The sequence below is a fragment of the Salvelinus sp. IW2-2015 genome, linkage group LG25 (assembly GCF_002910315.2).
Source record: "Salvelinus sp. IW2-2015 linkage group LG25, ASM291031v2, whole genome shotgun sequence".
NCBI lineage: Eukaryota > Metazoa > Chordata > Actinopteri > Salmoniformes > Salmonidae > Salvelinus > Salvelinus sp. IW2-2015.
Genome location: NC_036865.1, coordinates 17,386,358 through 17,405,237, shown reverse-complemented (window position 1 = coordinate 17,405,237; position 18,880 = coordinate 17,386,358). Strand labels below are relative to the sequence as shown.

The following is an 18,880-nucleotide window of genomic DNA, read 5'->3' as shown; positions in this document are numbered from 1 at the left end:
ACATGGGGGGAATAGAGGGTTAAATACACAACACATAATGAGGGAAATGAGAACCAGGTGTGTGGGAAAACGAGACAAAACAAATGGAAAATGAAAAATGGATCGGCGATGGCTAGAAGACCGGCGACATCGATTAATTCCTAAATAAACTAATTTTACAACAAACATTTGTGGGGATTCTTAACATGTACATGTATGTGAGAAGAAACACATATAAATATATATATATATATATATATATATATATATATATATATATATATATATATATATATATATATATATATATTCACAGTACCAGTCAAAAGTTTGGACACACCTACTCATTCAAGGGTTTTTCTTTATTTTGACTATTTTCTATATTGTAGAATAATAGTGAAGACATCAAAACTATGAAATAACACATATGGAATCATGTTAAACAAATCAAAATATGTTTAGATTATTTGAAGTAGCCACCTTCTGCCTTGATGACAGCACACTCCTGGCATTCTCTCAACCTGCTTCTTTTGATTTATTTTACCTTCATTTAACTAGGCAAGTCAGTTAAGAACAAATTCTTATTTACAATGACGGCCTACCCCGGATGATGCTGCACCAATTGTGCGCCGCCCTATGGGACTCCCATTCACAGCCGGATGTGATACAGCCTGGATTCGAACCAGCAACTGTAGTGGCGCTTCTTGCACTGAGATGCTGTGCCTTAGACCGCTGCGCCACTCAGGAGCTTCACCTGGAAGGAGTTCCCACATATGCTGAGCACTTGTTGGCTACTTTCCCTTCACTCTGCGGTCCAACTCATCCCAAACCATCTCAATTGGGTTGAGGTCGGGTCATCTGATGCAGCACTCCATCACTCTCCTTCTTGGTCAAATAGCCCTTACACAGCCTGGAGGTGTGTTGGGTCATTGTCCTGTTGAAAAACAAATGATAGTCCCAATAAACGCAAACCAGATGGCATGGCGTATCTCTGCAGAATGCTGTGGTAGCTATGCTGGTTAAGTGTGCCTTAATTCTAAATAAATCACTGACAGTGTCACCAGCAAAGCACTCCCACACCATCACACTTCCTCCGCCATGCTTCACGGTGGGAACCACACGAGGAGATCATCCATTCACCTACTCTGCGTCTCACAAAGACACGGCGGTTGGAACCAACAATCTCAAATTTGGACTCATCAGACCAAAGGACAGATTTCCATTGTCCACTGCTCGTGTATCTTGGCCCAAGCAAGTCTCTTCTTATTATTAGTGTTCTTTAGTAGTGGTTTCTTTACAGCAATTCGACCATGAAGGCCTGATTCACGCAGTCCCCTCTGAACAGTTGATGTTGAGATGTGTCTGTTACTTGAACTCTGTGAAGCATTTATCTGGGCTGCAATTTCTGAGGCTATTAACTCTAATATCCTCTGCAGCAGAGGTAACTCTGAGTCTTCCATTCCTGTGGCGGTCCTCATGAGAGACAGTTTCATCATAGCGCTTGATGGTTTTTGCGACTGCACTTGAAGAAACTTTCAAAGTCCTTGAAATTTTCCGGATTGACCGACCTTCATGTCTTAAAGTAATGATGAACAGTAATTTCTCTTTGCTTATTTGAGCTGTTCTTGCCATAATATGGACTTGATCTTTTACCAAATAGGGCTATCTTCTGTATACAAACCCTACCTTGTCACAACACAACTGATTGGCCCAAACGCATTAAGAAGGACAGTAATTCCACAAATTTACTTTTAACAAGGCACACCTGTTGAAATGCATTCCAGGTGACTACCTCATGAATCTGGTTGAGAGAATGCCAAGAGTGTGCAAAGCTGTCATCTAGGCAAAAGGTGGCTACTTCGAAGAATCTCAAATATATATATTTGTTTAACACTTTTTTGGTTACTACATGATTCCATATGTGTTATTTCATAGTTGTGATGTCTTCACTATTATTCTATAATGTAGAAAATATTAAAAATAAAGAAAAATCCTGGAATGAGTAGGTGTGTCCAAACTTTTGACTGGTACTGTATATATATTTTTTTTTATCCAGTCGGATAAACACTCCAAACAGCCTACCCGACCGCTCGGAGGCGTCCGCATGGTCCTAATTCACCCGTTGCCTCATTTTGTATCATATTCCAATGATAAAACTGGGGGGGGACAAAAACGCAACTCAACGTATTATAGCCTCATGCGGACGAGAGCGTAGCAGAGGAAGGAGTTAACTTCTGCAGTGTTCACTGTAAAATATAACGTGCTACAGCAGTGCTTCGTTCTCAAAACCTATTGCATGAGAAAGTCAGAGGTGCCTCCCCTCTGACCCTCTCCTCTAATGACTTTCGTGAAGATGGCGAGGAGAGAGGATGTGAGGAGTCAAGGAAAAGCAATTGAGATTCTCCCACTGTCAGATCCTGCATCCCACAATGCACCTCTCGCCACTGCCACTATCTCCCCTCAGCCCCTCCTCCTTCCAGCCCAAACCAGAACAGACACAGTTCTTTTAGAACAGCCTATTGTTTTCTCTTTGCAGTACATGTGACTTGTCTTTATGAGAACTCATTTCCAAGACTTGACCGCTACCACACACACAAGCTAACTCCCATAAATACTGTACGATGCGCACACACACACACACACACACACAGTCATCTTTCCTCCAGCCTGGCCACTCAAACGATGTTCCTCCTTCCCTGGGATTTGTGAGATTATGGACACCAGATGAGTTCTTCTCCTCCCCCAACACACAATCCTTCATGCCCCTCTCCATAAGCCCATAAAGGGGCTGTGGGTCTTGGCTGGGAGCCTGGAACAAAACCCAGGGGGGGGGGGGGCAAATATGGTTGCTTGGGATGTTCATAACATGACTGGATGCTAGGCAAAGGGGGGATGGGCGTATCAGGGGCTTGGGCTGCTTACAGTCTGGTACAAGGCTCCCCTATTGGGGAAAAAGCCATCAGGATACCTCTCCTATATTTTCATGGCTGATTGCACAAATACCCCTCACCTCTCCACTGCAACAGCCAACGAATGGTTTACCATCTGCTGAAAATGTGCTGCCATGCATTATCCAGGCAGGTGCTGCAAATTGGTAGTCCATGTTTTAAGTGACCCTCTTACAATGTTTAGACGTTTTGAAACCTTAATTCCTAAATAAACTCATTTTACAACAAACATTTGTGGGGATTCTTAACATGTACATGTATGTGAGAAGAACCACATTCCGCATCTAGTTATTACCATCACCCTCACCTCCTCACCCTCCCCCATCTCTGCTCTCCCCTCACCTTCACACCTTCTGCTTACAACGTCACTTAGGTCTGACTAAATATCGTGGCACTGGGTTCTGGAGTGCTCCCCTGCAGCCGTAGCAGTAGCCAAACCAGAGCATGCTGGGTACACAGATGGAGCAGACAGACGGGACAAGGGGGTGAGGGAGGGGGCGCTGCAGTGTTTGAGAGGTGGGCTGGAGGGGAGGGCGAGGTCGGGCAGCAAGCCACTGCAGCTGGGCCAGGCATAGGATGATGCAGTCACTTATCATACGCAGATGACAACTGATGTCTGACAAAAGACGTTTCTCACTATCTCCTCATTAAAGGTCCATTTTGTAACTTTCATTCCTAAAACATGCTGTTTCTAAACCGAGTAGGTCTCAGTGAATAATTTGAGTTGTTATTCTTGGCTAATGTGTCTGAGTCTACATACTCTTTGGACACTAATCAGACTGAACACAAAAACACTTAGTGTTTCCTTTAGGGGTAAGGAGGTTACTGTTAAGCACCCCCCATGGATGCCTTTATTAAGGCCAAACAGAAGCCCCTCACTTCAGAGAACAGCAATAATGAATCTAGTGTCCACTGCAGGCAAAACACAATTACTACTCATCAGGATCATTAACAATGCAAATCAATAGTCCGATATAAACAGAGATTCTATTGACACGGTTATTCTGAGAACAGAAATGTGGTTCGTTTGGTCTCATTTAGAAAGCTGAGTGATGGAATATTCAATCACACCGTGCCATTATGGTCCGTGGCTGTCATCCTTACAAAGACCAATCTTGTTTTCATTCATCAAATTCATATTGACTATTTCATGCTTCAGTTCCACGATTCTGGTAATAGATTCAAGCAGCTGGTTTGTTTACCTTGTCAAGCTTGTTCTAATTAAGGAAATAAAATGTGCCTGTGCAGAACATTTCTTGCCTCAGACTCTGGTAGGTAATAAAATATTGTCTTAGACCAAGGAAATGCAGTCTATCTTAAAATAGCCATATCAGTATGCTTGAGAAGAACACACTACACATTTAAGTACTTAGCAAGTGTGGTTGTTTGGAATTATGTACAGTGCATGATAGTCTAGAGCGGTTGTAAAAACAAAAATATGTATAATACTTGAGGGTTCATCGTCTCAAAACGTATACTCAAGTATACTCTATCTGCATTACATCACTAATCTACATCATGTTCCTCAAGGCCATGTATGACCCACGGCCTACTTCACATGGTTTTCCATAGCATGTTAATAGGCTGATTCACCCCTCCACAATGTGTAAAGTTCCTCAATAAGCATTATTTACCACACAGTTAGTTTCAGAGCTGCAGTGCAGCAGAACAGGGCCATTATCTCTGGTAGAATGACCTAATTGTCTGTAAACAGAGGAAACACTGCTGTTGCCAAATCAACCAATAGCCACGAAGCAAAACCCCAGTTTTATAAGCACGGCAAATTCTCCAGTGTTAAATCAACACAGAGTGTTAAATGTAACACTGGTCCAGTGTCTATACAGGTCCACACTTTTCATTGTTAAATTAACACACTGCTTAGTGTTAATCCTTATTTGCATATTTCCCAGAGTGCCTTGCCTTTAGTAAATTGTAGAGTTACCACCCATGACTGTATTTGTTAGTGACAGAGACATGGTTGTTGCATTCATCCATTTTCAGGCCTGTGGCCTTCACCAAGTAAGATCCTAAGTGAATATGTTATCATAGAAATGTAATTATTTAACACAATACAACACATATTTAATAAGGCCTTATTTTGTGGGCCTAGTTTACCCTAATACAGTAGCCTGAAATGCAAAATCTGGCCTGCAAGTCACATTATGCTGGCTTGCAAAGTGATTTGTAATTACTATTGGAATCCAGCCAGAGTGGGGATATGCAACATTTGGAATTTTTATTCACCCGCAACCTGCCTTCAGAATGACTGCCGGGTTGGAAAGACTAAGATATGAGACTACCTAAACCATCTAAACTGGAACAACCATTTCAGTAATGGGTGCTATAAGTCTAAGTAATAGATTGGATTAGTTTAATAAAATGTTATGTATATTTGAGTAGCATAACATTAATTAATTAATCAAAAACATACATATTCCAAAAAAATCTACATGCTATGACATATGATAATGATGAGCATGGTTTTGGTTTAACAATGGTTAGTAACACCAACACTGTTTTCTCTTTTAGACCAATGAGTGTTAATTTAACACCTGAATGAACAATAGAAATTACACTGAAAAATCAACACTAGTGAACACTGGCCAATTGGCTGTGTGTGTATTATATCAACCAATAAAGTGAGTTGAAAACATTCTGTTTCCCAGGGTGAAGGGTTAGTGGCTTGGACCGGCCAGGGATGCACATGTGGCTCTCGTTTCTGACTGGCGGGGAGAGATGCATTATGGGGGTTAGAAGACCACCCCCACCCCCGCTTGGCAGAGGAGTGATGCTCTTATTTAAAGATCGCCTCCGTTTTTCTTTGGTCTATTTTATACAGAAAAAGAAACAGGACAGAAAAGTCTTCCTTGTAAAGAATTTCAAATGGCACGTGTTCAGATATTCTAACACAAAAAAGCAAATAGTTTTTTAAAATTATTTTTAATTGCACCTTTATTTAACCAGGTAGGCCAGTTGAGAACAAGTTCTCATTTACAACTGCGATCTGGCCAAGATAAAGCAAAGCAGTGCGACACAAACAACACAGAGTTACACATTGAAAAAACAACCAAACAGTCAATAACACAATAGAAAAGTCTGTATACAGTGTGTTGAAATTAAGTAAGATTAGGGAGGTAAGGCAATAAATAGGCCATCGTGGCAAAATAATTACAATTGAGCAATTAAACACTGGCGTGATAGATGTGCAGAAGATGAATGTACAAGTAGAGATACTGGGGTGCAGAGGAGCATAGTGCAGTACTGTAGTGCTAGGTTCATTTGCCTTTCCCGCCATGCACAAGCACACACATACAAATAAGCATACACATTTACACACGCGCAGTGGCTCTTATAAAACAGAAAATGACTGTCAGAGCCTAGCGCACATAATCAATCCCAACGTTTGGTGAAGTGATTCTCTTTATTACAAAGTCTCTACTCAGCAGCAAGCAGCACAGCAATCTGGAAACATCAAACTAGATTTTAAGAGTCTCTTGCCAACCCACTTCCAACCTCCTATACCGACTCTCTTTCTCCCTCCCCCCTTCCTTCCCTCCCACTCTCCTTGGCCAGGCCTGAGGTTCCTTACTTTCTCTCCCAGGCCCTGTAAGACAACCAGCAATGCTGTGGTTTGGAGGGCTGGGCAGGGCCGTTGGTCCCACGGGTCTCTCACACACGCACACGTACACGTACACAGTAAAGGTTGTTAAAGACTATAGGCAGGGCATGGCATGCTGCGGGTCTGGAAAGCTACAGTACAGTAGAGGGGGTGGAAGTGGTGTGTATGTCTACCATGGGAATTGCCAGGGACCTCACAATACGATATGTTTTACAATACTTAGGTGCCGATACGATATGTATTGCGATTCTCAAGATTCTATATGCATTGTGATTCGATACTGTGATTTTATTGTAATTCGATGTTCCAACCATATGTCTGCTGCAGAGGGACAAGAACGAGCCATGATAAAACGAGCTTTGATCAGTCATGGAAATAAAAGTGTTGAAAACAAATTGGCTCCATATTTAAAAAGAAGGTGGAGAACAAGCTATGAAGGAAAAATACTGGCGTTTTAGTGTAGATACAGCCAAATAGCACAAAAATAATATTGCAATATTGTCACAACGATACTATAGGATATATCGTCAAAAATAATATCCCGATATGTAACTGTATTGATTCCCCCCCCCCCATCACTAATGAATAATGGTGCCAGTGTGTGGATTAGAGTTGTACTACATAGATATCTAATAAACTAAAAAAAAAGATGAAAGCAATATTGTAAATGTACTCCCCCCAATCACTAATGAATAATGGTGCCAGTGTGTGGATGTTCCCCCCCCATCACTAATGAATAATGGTGCCAGTGTGTGGATGTCCCCCCCCCATCACTAATGAATAATGGTGCCAGTGTGTGGATGTCCCCCCCATCACTAATGAATAATGGTGCCAGTGTGTGGATGTTCCCCCCCCATCACTAATGAATAATGGTGCCAGTGTGTGGATGTTCCCCCCCATCACTAATGAATAATGGTGCCAGTGTGTGGATGTTCCCCCAAAATCTCAGCAAGGCTAAAATATAGTAACACAATCACCAGCCTGAATACCCCTTATGAAGGTACTACAAATTCCTTTCACATGAGGTGGGGAAGTATCAAAGGCTTTCTCTCAATCCCTCTCACCCACACTATCCCAGGGACTCCATTTGGCTCTCCCGGGAAGTTCCACCAGTAGCCTGGAAAACCTCACTCTTAGTGGAAAATGCCTTGTGTTTCGTGACAGATGGATAACTCTGTCTGGATTGAGTCAGTCCTAAAGTTAAACGTGAAAGACAGTCAGGCCCTGCTGTGACTAACCATCTCTCTAATTGACTTGTAGTGTTGCGGTTAACATGAAGGGAGGCAGACAAAAGGTAGAGTGATGTGATGAGTCAGCATAGTGACACATGATGATGACATAGAGGGCTACTTCATGAAGCAGGTTAACTCAGTCCCTCTCTACATTCTGACAATGTTATAGGGCTTAAATACCTGATGGGCTATTCATATACACACATGCAGGCTATATGCACACACACACCCACACACAAAGACAAGTTTATTTTGTGAGCCAAATATGATCTCTGCTGACATGATCTTCTCAGTACAGGAGATTAATCCAGTCACGGCGACTGATATTGTCTCTCAGACAAATAGACAGTGAGAACAGGAGTCAGGACCATTCCTACTGTGACCCTACCCAGCGTGGCCAGGTCCTTTCTAACACAGGGCTGACAGCAGGCTTTACTGCTATAACCTCTGCTGATGGATGGCCTATAGCTAACAGAGAGCCAGAGAGAGAGACAGAGAGTGAGCGAGAGAGAGAGAGAAAGACAGACAGAAAGAGTGAGAGAGCCTCCCGATTGGCGCAGCTGTCTAAGGCACTACATGCTTGAGGTGTCACTACAGACCCGGGTTTGATCCCAGGCTGTGTTACAGCCTGCCGCAACCGGGAGACACATGAGGGGGCACACAATTGGTCCAGCATCGTCCAGGTTAGGGGAGGGTTTGGCCTCCTGGGATTTCCTTGTCCCAACGCGCTCTAGCGACTCCTTGTGGCAGGCCGGGCGCCTGCAAGCTGACTTCGGCTGCCAGCTGTACAGTGTTTCCTCCGACACATTGGTGCGGCTGGCTTCCGGGTTAAGCGAGCAGTGTGTCAAGAAGCAGTGCGGCTTGGCAGGGTCGTGTTTTGGAGGACACATGGCTCTCGACCTTCGCCTCTCTCAAGTCCGTAGGGGAGTTGCAGCGATGGGACAAGACTGTAACTACCAATTGGATATCACGAAATTGGGGAGAAAAAGGGAGAGGAGAGAAAAAGAGATCCTCTTCACAACCACTAGGACTATATGACCTGCACACTACAGCAAATACTTCCTTTAGTCTCTTCCAGTGGAACAGATATGACTCAGGTTGAGAACATCTTTGTCTCAATGTGGGGGTGATTCAGTTTCAGCAGTATGACAGAGGAGGAAACAGAGGAAAAGTAGATAGGAAAAGAGACTTCAAAAAAAGTTCCAATCTAGAACCTAAAAGGGTTCTTCGGCTGTCCCCATAGGAGAACCCTTTGAAGAACCATTTATGTTTCCAGGTAGAACATTTTACATTTACAATTTTACATTTGAATCATTTAGCAGATGCTCTTATCCAGAGCGACTTACAGGAGCAATTAGGGTTAAGTGCCTTGCTCAAGGACACATCGGTAGATTTGCACAGAGGGTTCTACAAAAAGGGTTATCCTATGTGGACAGCGAAAGAACCCGTTTGGAACCCTTTTTCTCCCTAAGTGTACAAAAATAGAAGTGTCTCTTACCTTCACAGATTCTGTCTAGTCGTTGGCGTTTCACTTTGTGTTTGTCGGGCAGAGCCATGTTAGCACTCCTCTCCTCCTATCCTCCTCTGTTCTCTTTTCCTCCTGTCGGCCAATCTTTAGGAAGCTAGCACTCTACCCAGAATTCCCCACGAGGCATGCCAACACACCACACACCTGTAAACACACAGAGGAAAAAGAAAGGTTACACACACCAATCATCATCAGACCCATCCAAAAGACAATCTAACATGTAGACACTAAATGTCAACATCTGTCCTTTACAGAAGTACATTACTGGGGCCAAGCTTCCTGCCATCCAGGACCTCTATACCAGGCGGTGTCGGAGGAAGGCCCTAAAAATTGTCAAAGACTCCAGCCACCCTAGACATAGACTGTTCTCTCTGCTACCGCACGGCAAGCGGTACCGAAGCGCCAAGTTTAGGTCCAAGAGGCTTCTAAACAGCTTCTACCTCCAAGCCATAAGACACCTGAACATCTAATCAAATGCCTACCCAGACAATTTGCATTGCCCCCCTTCCCCTCCTCCTTTACGCTGCTGCTACTCTCTGTTATTATCTATACATAGTCACTTTAATAACTCTAACTACATGTACATATTACCTCAATTACCTCGACTAACCGGTGCCCCCGCACATTGACTCTGTACCGGTACCCCCTGTATAGCCTCACTATTGTTATTTTACTGCTGCTTTTTAATTAATTGTAACTTTTAAAAGTTTTTTTATAGGTATTTTTCTTAAAACTGCATTGATGGTTAAGTGCTTGTAAGTAAGCATTTCACTGTAAGTTGTATTCTGTTGCATTCAGTGCATGTGACAAATAACATTTGATTTGATTTTTGAGTTGATTTAATGGAACAAGAAATGACAACACAGAGGGAAAAAAAGATTTCCAGAGTTGCTATTCATCTACTATGGCATTGTCACCTTCAAAAATCTTGATCACATTAAGGAACCAAGGGCTGGGGCGAATTTGGGACTATTCTCTTTATTGTAAAGGATAGTACCCCGCAAGGACACATGGTGACCAGTAGAGGGAGTGCTATCTCCGAGCGCTGTGTAAAAATCTGACTGTCACGGCCAGACACCAAAAGCAAACAAAAAAAACAGACACATGCAGATGAGCGGAACATCAATTAACTCTCATTGGTCAGAGATTTCCCTGTTCAGAGACTGATTCCCCTCTAAACCCTGAGGCTGAACACAGATACCCCACAGCAAACACAGATACAGACATGCAAACATGTGCTCTCACCCCCTCATACACATTTAGACTGGCAGCCCAATTCAGGTCTTTTTTTGCTATTTTGATCAATCTCATCAGATCTTTTTTTTTTTTTTTTTTTTTTTTTTTTACAGCTGATCTGATTGAGCAAAAGACCAATTAGTGAAAAAAAATATCAGAATTGGGCTGCCTGTCTAAACGCAGCTAAAGACACACTACTACTAAGGCAGCGTTCCCCAACCCTGGTCCTCCAGTACCCCCAACAGCACACAGTTCTATTGTAACCCTGGACAAACATACCTGATTCAACTTGTCAACTAATCACCAAGCCCTCAATGAGTTGAATGAGGTGTGTTTGTCCTTGGCTACAATGAAAATGTGTACTGTTTGGGGTACTGGAGGACCAGGGTTGGGAAACACTGCCCTAAGGCACATGTGTCAAACTCTGTTAGTACACCAGGAAGAGTAGCTGCTACCCCTAATAAATACAAATACAAATTCCACGGAGGGCCGAGTGTCTGCGGGTTTTTGCTCCACCCTTGTACTCGACTGATGAATTAAGGTCACTAATTAGTAAGGAACTCCCCTCACCTGGTTGTCTCTTAATTGAAAGGAAAAACCAAAAACCTGCAGAGACTCAGCCCTCTGCGGAATGAGTTTGACACCCCTGCCCTAAGGGTATCCTGTCACACTGTGGAATGTGGGTCAGTTACTCAGCAGACATGGGGACTGTCTCAGCAAAATATAGGCAGAAGGGGAGGAGGGGACCAAGTGAGAGGGAGAAAGATGTGCTGAACTTCACTTTGAAAAGCCATATTAAAAAAGGAAGTAGAAAACAGGAGTAATGGGAAACTAGCAGCATCAGCTTGCCAGGTGTGTGACGTGTAAAGTTCATCTCTCTCTACAGTGATTAGGTTTGACATTTAAACTCTGCACACACACACACACACACACACACACACCTCCAATATTTTCTCACTCCCACCACTTCACAGCCTTTCTCTTCCCTTTATCCTGATTACTGTCTCAGTAATCACTCCATCTATTCATCTCTCTATCTCGTCATCTTTCTAATCACCCAGCTCATCTCATTTACATCCAAAGTGTTGTCCTGGACTCATAATAACCAGTGGTGGAAAAAGTACCCAATTTTCATACTTGAGTAAAAGGTTACGTTAATTGAAAATTACTCAAGTAAAAGTGAAAGTCACCCAGTAAAACACTACTTGAGTAAAAGTCTAAAAGTACTTGGTTTAAAATATACTTAAGTGTCAAAAGTAAATGTAATTGCTAAAATATACTTAAGTATCAAAAGTAAAAGTATAAATCATTTCTAATTCTTTATATTAAGCAAACGACACGGCACAATTCTTTTTTTCTTTTGATTTACAGATAGCCAGGGGCTCACTCCAACACTCAGGCATAATCTACATAATTTAGTGAGTCTGCCAGATCAGATGCAGTAGGGACGACCAGGGATTTTGGAAGTGCGTGAATTGGACCAGTTCCCTGTACTGCTAAGCATTCAACATGTAATGAGTACTTTTGGGTGGCAGGGAAAAATGTATGTAAAAGTAAAAGTTGTCCAAAATATAAATAATAATGTAAAGTGCAGAAACCCCCAAAAATGACTTAAATGTAGTACTTTAAAGTATTTTTACTAAAGTACTTTACACCACTGATAATAACCTTCAACCCTGTGTCCTAACTGATCAGGGATTTCTATTGAGGTATTGTGTGTGTCATATCTGGGGTCTCCCAGAGAAGCCATAGTGAAATATTGGCTTCTCTAATGCTGACAGGCCTGGCTGATGCGGCCCACGTGACTCACAGCGAAGGGAGAGCTGTGACCACACTGGTCTGGAAAGGAGGGCATTTGTTAATGCAATATTCTCTCAGAAATTGTGCGACTAGTTTCTCTCAAATGTTTGTCCTCAGGGGTTGAGACCTCTCAACGTTTGGCAGCACTCGGGGGCTGCGTGTGGCTGAGCGTGTGGGTGTTTCAGTGAGAAAGACACAGGGGAGAGCCAAGCAGTAAAAACAAAGCCCACTTCACAGCCCTCTTCATTGTCGACAACATCAAAGGGGCCATTCCAGATTCTGAAGTAAGGAGGACTTGGAGAGTTAGATATTAGCCAGACTAGACGGGTCAAGCCTTCCTGGCTTTCCTTACAAAAATAGTTTGGCTAAAAAAGTTGAAAAGGGAAAAAATTCTGCTCTGTTCTTTGTCTCAGTGTCATCTAAAATCAAAAATCAAATCTTATTGGTCGCATACACATATTTAGCAGATGTTATTGCGGGTGTATTAAGACGAGAAATGTTGGAGTCTGGAGTATGTATAAATATATACAGTACCAGTCAAAAGTCTGGACACACCTACTCATTCAAGGGTTTCTTTATTTGTACTATTTTCTACATTGTAGAATAACAGTGAAGACGTCAAAACTATGAAATAACACATATGGAATCATGTAGTAACCAAAAAACAAATCAAAATATAATTTAGATTTTAGATTATTCAAAGTAGCCACCCTTTGCCATGATAATAGCTTGCACACTCTTGGCATTCTCTCAACCAGTTTCATGAGGAATGCTTTTCCAACAGTCTTGAAAAAGTTCCCACATATACTCAGCACTTTTTGACTGCTTGTCCTTCACTCTGCGGTCCAACTCAGCCCAAACCATATCAACTGGGTTGATGTCGGGTGATTGTGATTGTCATCTGATGCAGCACTCCATCACTCTCTTTCTTGGTCAAATAGCCCTTACACAGCCTTGAGGTGTGTTTTGTTGAAAAACTAATTATAGTCCACGAAGCGCAAACCAGATGAGATGGCGTATCGCTGCAGAATGCTGTGGTAGCCATGCTGGTTAAGTGTGACTTGAATTCTAAATAAATCACTGACAGTGTCACCAGCAAAACACACCCACACCATCACACCTCCTCCTCCATGCTTCACGGTGGGAACAACACATGCGGAGATCATCCGTTCACCTACTCTGCGTCTCACAAAGACTGATTCACGCAGTCTCCTCTGAACAGTTGATGTTACCTCTGCAGCAGAGGTGACTCTGGGTCTTCCATTCCTGTGGCGGTCCTCATGAGAGCCAGTTTCATCATAGCGCTTGATGGTTTTTGCAACTGCACTTGAAGAAACTTTCAAAGCTTTTGTGATTTTCCGTATTGACTGACCTTCATGTCTTAAAGTAATGATGGACTGTTGTTTCTCTTTGCTTATTTGAGCTGTTCTTCCCATAATATGGACTTGGTCTTTTACCAAATAGGGCTATCTTCTGTATACCACCCCTACCTTGTCACAACACAACTGATTGGCTCAAACGCATTAAGAAGGAAAGAAGTTCCAAAAAATTTACTTTTAACAAGGCACACCTGGTAATTGAAATGCATTTCAGGTGACTACCTCATGAAGCTGGTTGAGAGAATGCCAAGAGTGTGCAAAGCTGAACAAAAATATGAACGCAACATGCAACAATTTCAACAATTTTACTGAGCTACAGCTCATATAAGGAAATTAGTCAATTGAAATCAATTAATTAGGCCCTAATCTATGTATTTCACATGACTGGGTAGGGGTGCAACTGTGGGTGGGCCTGAGAGGGCATAGGCTCACTCACTTAGGAGCCAGGCCCAGCCAATCAGATTACGATTTTCCCCACAAAAGGGCTTTATTACAGAAATAAAAACTCAGTTTCATCAGCTGTCCGGGTGGCTGGTCTCAGAAGATTCCGCAGGTGAAGAAGCCAGATGTGGAGGTCCTGGGCTGGCGTGGTTACACGTGGTCTGCGGTTGTGAGGCCGGTTGGACGTACTGCCAAATTCTCTAAAATAACATTGGAGGTGGCTTATGGTAGAGAAATGAACATTCAATTCTCTGGAAACAGCTCTGATGGACATTCCTGCAGTCAGCATGCCAATTGTGCACAACATTTGAGAGAAATAAGCTTTTTGTGCATATGGGACATTTCTGGGATCTTTTATTTCAGCTCATGAAACATGAGACATTATATTTTTGTTCAGAGAGGCCAAAGGTACGGTCCTAGAGAGATGATACATAGTGTCAGGTGACAGTGATGGTCATGAGCCTTCCCTGGGGTCACAGAGGAGGTGATGGCCAGGGATGTAGTGGAGCATTAACATATATAATACATGGGTGAAAGGTCATGAAACTATCTCTTTGATGGACACAATGTTAGACCCACTCCACTGAAAAGGCTGAAATGTCAACTCCGCTGAGGAGGTTGAAGGGTCAACATCAACAACGTTTAAGTGGAGAACTAACCAGGAGAGGGCCAGAGGAAACAGTCACTCAGAGGCCCTTATTGAATACACTGGTGAGTTGTAACTCTAAGTGGACTTATGGAACTAAACAATTACAGGGGCTTGTTCTGACAGAAATACACAGAGGTACAGGCTGGGAAAACAGTGTCAACCCCCCCCCCCCACACACACACAAATACAAACAAGTGTCCAAGCACACACACAAACACACACAGCCATACAGAAGTTTCCAAGCAAACACATACACTAAAACGCACATAGCCTCTGGGATTGTCCAAGTCCACTGCCAAGTGCTCAGCAACAATTTCCTGAGTGGGCTCACAGGAAGAGCTCTTTTAAAAGAGCTGAGAACCTGATTCAGGGAGAACACAGGTCTCTGGCCCAAAGAAAACACACACACACATACCCTCACACATTCATCACCACACCACTTTGGCTGTTTCTGCACTTTCAGCACTCCCCCTTCCCTCTTTTAACTAACACCCTACTAACTACCTCTCACAGTACCCTCAATACAGTCAGCCAAGCACAACACAGTAGGGATAGAATAACAAGAATGAACTGGGAAATAAGACAATACACACACACATCAGTGTCTGTTGGAGTTTCTACACTCTTAGAAAAAAAGATGCTATCTAGAACCTAAAAGGCTTCTTCAGCTTCAGCGAACCGGTTGAAGAACCCTATTTGGTTCCCGGTAGAACCCATTGGGTTCCATTTTGAACCCTTTCCACAGTGGGTTCTACCTGGAACCCAAAAGGATTCTGCCTGGAGCCAAAAAGGGTCCTCCTATGCCGAAGAACTCTTTTGCAACCTTTTTTTCTAAGAGTGTAGAGGTGCAGTGGTTTGTTTTGGCACCTTCACCGTTAAACATCTGACCGTGTCAGATCTCACACGTTGTGCTGGTCTGGCACAGGGGGCAGTTGTTTTAACCAGGGAGGTACTGAGCATGTGGATGTGTGGTCATGTAAAATCAACTACATGTAACGCACACACACAGGGGATATTGACATATAAGCATAAAATGGATACCATGATATAAGGCTCCAAAATGGATGGGGAGGTCATAGGTCATGTGTAGTATCACAGATGCGTCTTTGTGACCACTATAAGCAATTGAGCTGGCTTTTGATGACAGTGACACCACGTTAAAAGATCCACATGTGATAAATCATCAGTAGATAGGTCACCACAATTAATGGGGCAAAATGTATTCACTTTTATTCCCAAATCTTTCCCGGATTGTGTGTTTAACAGGGAGATGCCAAATCTGAGAGAAACATTTCAATCTCTGAAGAGTGATATCAAGTTTTCTTCAAACTACTACACACTAAAATCTCTCTCTCTTCTCGCTCTTTCTTTTTATGAGAGACGTAAGATGAAAGCCAGCTGCCCAATGTCAGGGGAGACCAGGCACAGAAAGAAGTCTTTGTGAATATCAAAAAATTAGGTAGAGAAGGAAAGGAGAGAAAAAAAATGGTGAAAGCTAAACTACCCAGGAGGCCTAGTCCGTGTGGGCGATATTACAGGCTCAACGTGACACCAGACTTCGAGAGAGAGAATGAGAGGGAGGGAGAGAGAGAGAGAGAAAAAGAGGGGGGAGGGGTAGAAGGAGGGGAGGGTAGAATCTCGCGGGACTAGTTCTCCGTAGGAAACATCTAGAATGTCGGTGGGTTTGGACTATAAGTCAGTGAACACATCAGGAGGGATGAAGGATGAAATAAAACTACAAATATCATCCTGAACTACCAGGAGGTGTACACATGTAATATCCCCTTCAGATAGAGCTGTACTACTGAGAGACAGCAAGAAACCAATGACAAATGTGTTATATATACCTGTATATTCATCTAGCAACACCGTGACTGCTCAGTAAATTATGGAAAAAATGCATATTTGTTTGGCGACAAACTGATAAGAATGGCGCTGATGAAATGGTAGTTGCTATGAGACAGAGAAGGCAGGGAATTAGAGAAGGTGGTGTGGGGGGATTCTGGCCTACCATTGTTCATTGTCCAGAGTGCTGCTTTCTCCTCCTGTAATCAGAGACAGAAAACAGAGCTTCCCAGGAGGTATCTGTCCGGTAGAATAACTTCGTAGTGGAGCTCATGGAAACAACTGTTGTGTTTGCCAAGTGTGCCCACTCATAATTATGTGTATACTGTATGAACATAACTGAAGTGAGGATCCAGCAACCCCAGCAACGAAACAAAGACGGACCCATTTCTGCCCTTTCAGAAGTATCCTTACTATATGCTACGGCATTAACAGTTGAGAGAACAGTTTAAACTTGATATATCAGCCTAGTTAGTGGTGAGTGATATTCCTGAAAGTGCAGGATGGCAGAAAAATAAAAAAGAGAAAAGAGAGAATAGAAAAGGCAGTAAGGAGGTTTCTATCTGGTCTCATTAAATGGAGGTAGTTCAGGCTCAGAGGGCCACGTAAAGCTGTCATTCAGACCAGTGATTTAAACCTCTCTACTGCCTCCAATCCCAACCACTATATGCTTCCAATTACTGCTCTCCTTCTCCGTTGCTCTCTTCATCATCCTCAATCTCTCTCATTCTCCTTGTCCTGTCAGCATCTGGCCACATCACTCCTTTTATTTCCTCTTTGCTCCCCTGCATCCCTTTTGCATTTGTCCCTCTCTCTCCCCTTTTCTTTCCTCCATCTTTCAACCCCCTTCTTTCTTTCTTTCTTTTTTACAAAGTGCTCTGTCCATCTCTCGTCCTCCCCGTCTCCTCCTCTCGCGATTCTAAATGTAATGGGACTGCAGCATTCAAACTGCTGACTCGGGCTAATGCGCAATTTTCTAATAATGCCTGTTCGTTTAAGTCACACAGGAAATGCATAATGGTGGCATTATTTTGTGCAGCCTGTTAGGTCACTAAATCACTGACGCCTGTTTTTCCTCAGTGCAGCTTTTACGACTAATAAACTAAAATAAACTGTTCCATGAACACTCTCCTGAGAAAAATGACATTTCCACATGCCTTTTTAGCCAACGCAGAGTGAGTATGTTAACTAGATGTATTCACAGTTGGTGCTATTCAGAAACCTGACAGATGGACGCTGCATAGCATTACACCTTGAACTGCTACTAAAAGTCCTGCACACAGGTCTCAACCATACTGTAATCATGGCTGTGTAACTAACATGCAATGTATGTACTAAGATTGAGGTGGAGCTGATTGAAAAGTACACACACATACACACCAAGCTAGATGACAGGTGAGAAGCTGTGCAGTCGATCATGACTTTATTACAGTTATAAAACCTTCCTGGGTTATTTTCTTCCAGAGCATTTTCCTCACTTAGAACCAATTTCTTCTACCTGCACAGTGCACACTGTCCTGCTCATAGGAGCATCATGCGGTTCAGTCTACAGCCCAGCACATGAATGGTGGCTAACAGTGCCTGGTTAAACCCTGAGCAGAGGAGATATTCAAACCCACATCTCTTAAAAGTCACCAGGGGATAGGAGGACAAGGGAAATTCTTTGAAGCTTTAGTATAAAGGCAGTCGACTTGACCCAAGGGGTCGTCCGCTTAGGCTAAATGAAAGGGCAGAGGAGAGAACTGTGCACCACCAACCTAGATGAATACCAACCAACCAGCCATAGCCATGACGAATCTCCACACTCTGACTTCCTGTTTCCTTTGTGTGAAATGATTCTGTCAGGTTCAGCCGGGCTGTGAGAATGGCAGCTGATGCACAGACACAAACATGCAGACAGACAGACATGCCGGGCTGGGGTCTGGGGATAAGGTTGGTATAGCTCCAGGGAGGGAGGGGTGGGGGAGTCTGAGAAAAACAGCCCAGCAGAGAGGTGCTAAGGCTGGGGAGGGTAACTCTGAGAGGAGGGTGGTGCTGGTGCTGATGGAGGAAAATCAGTGTACCATGAGGCTGAATCATTTGTATCCACTTACAGTTTGTCCAGCGCTGTTTTGTTGCAACCTGAAAAGAGCTTGATTCAGTGTCTAAAGGCTTTGTTTCAGCTGCACCTGTAGTTGAGTGCTCCTATTTATCTATTTCCTGGCATAATAGTTGTGTGTGTGTG

At 43.1% G+C, this 18,880-nt stretch overlaps 1 long non-coding RNA gene across 1 annotated transcript in view; it reads right to left on the bottom strand.

Moving 5' to 3' along the window:
• Positions 1 to 321: 321 nt before the first annotated feature.
• LOC111951791 (uncharacterized) overlaps positions 322 to 18,880 on the bottom strand; it is a 41,760-nt gene continuing 23,201 nt past the window's right edge. The window contains exons 2-3 of the long non-coding RNA XR_002875648.2: positions 9,277 to 9,450; positions 322 to 913 (exon numbers count right to left, since the gene is read on the bottom strand). This is a non-coding gene — a long non-coding RNA (uncharacterized lncRNA). The remainder of the gene's footprint in view (positions 914 to 9,276; positions 9,451 to 18,880) is intronic.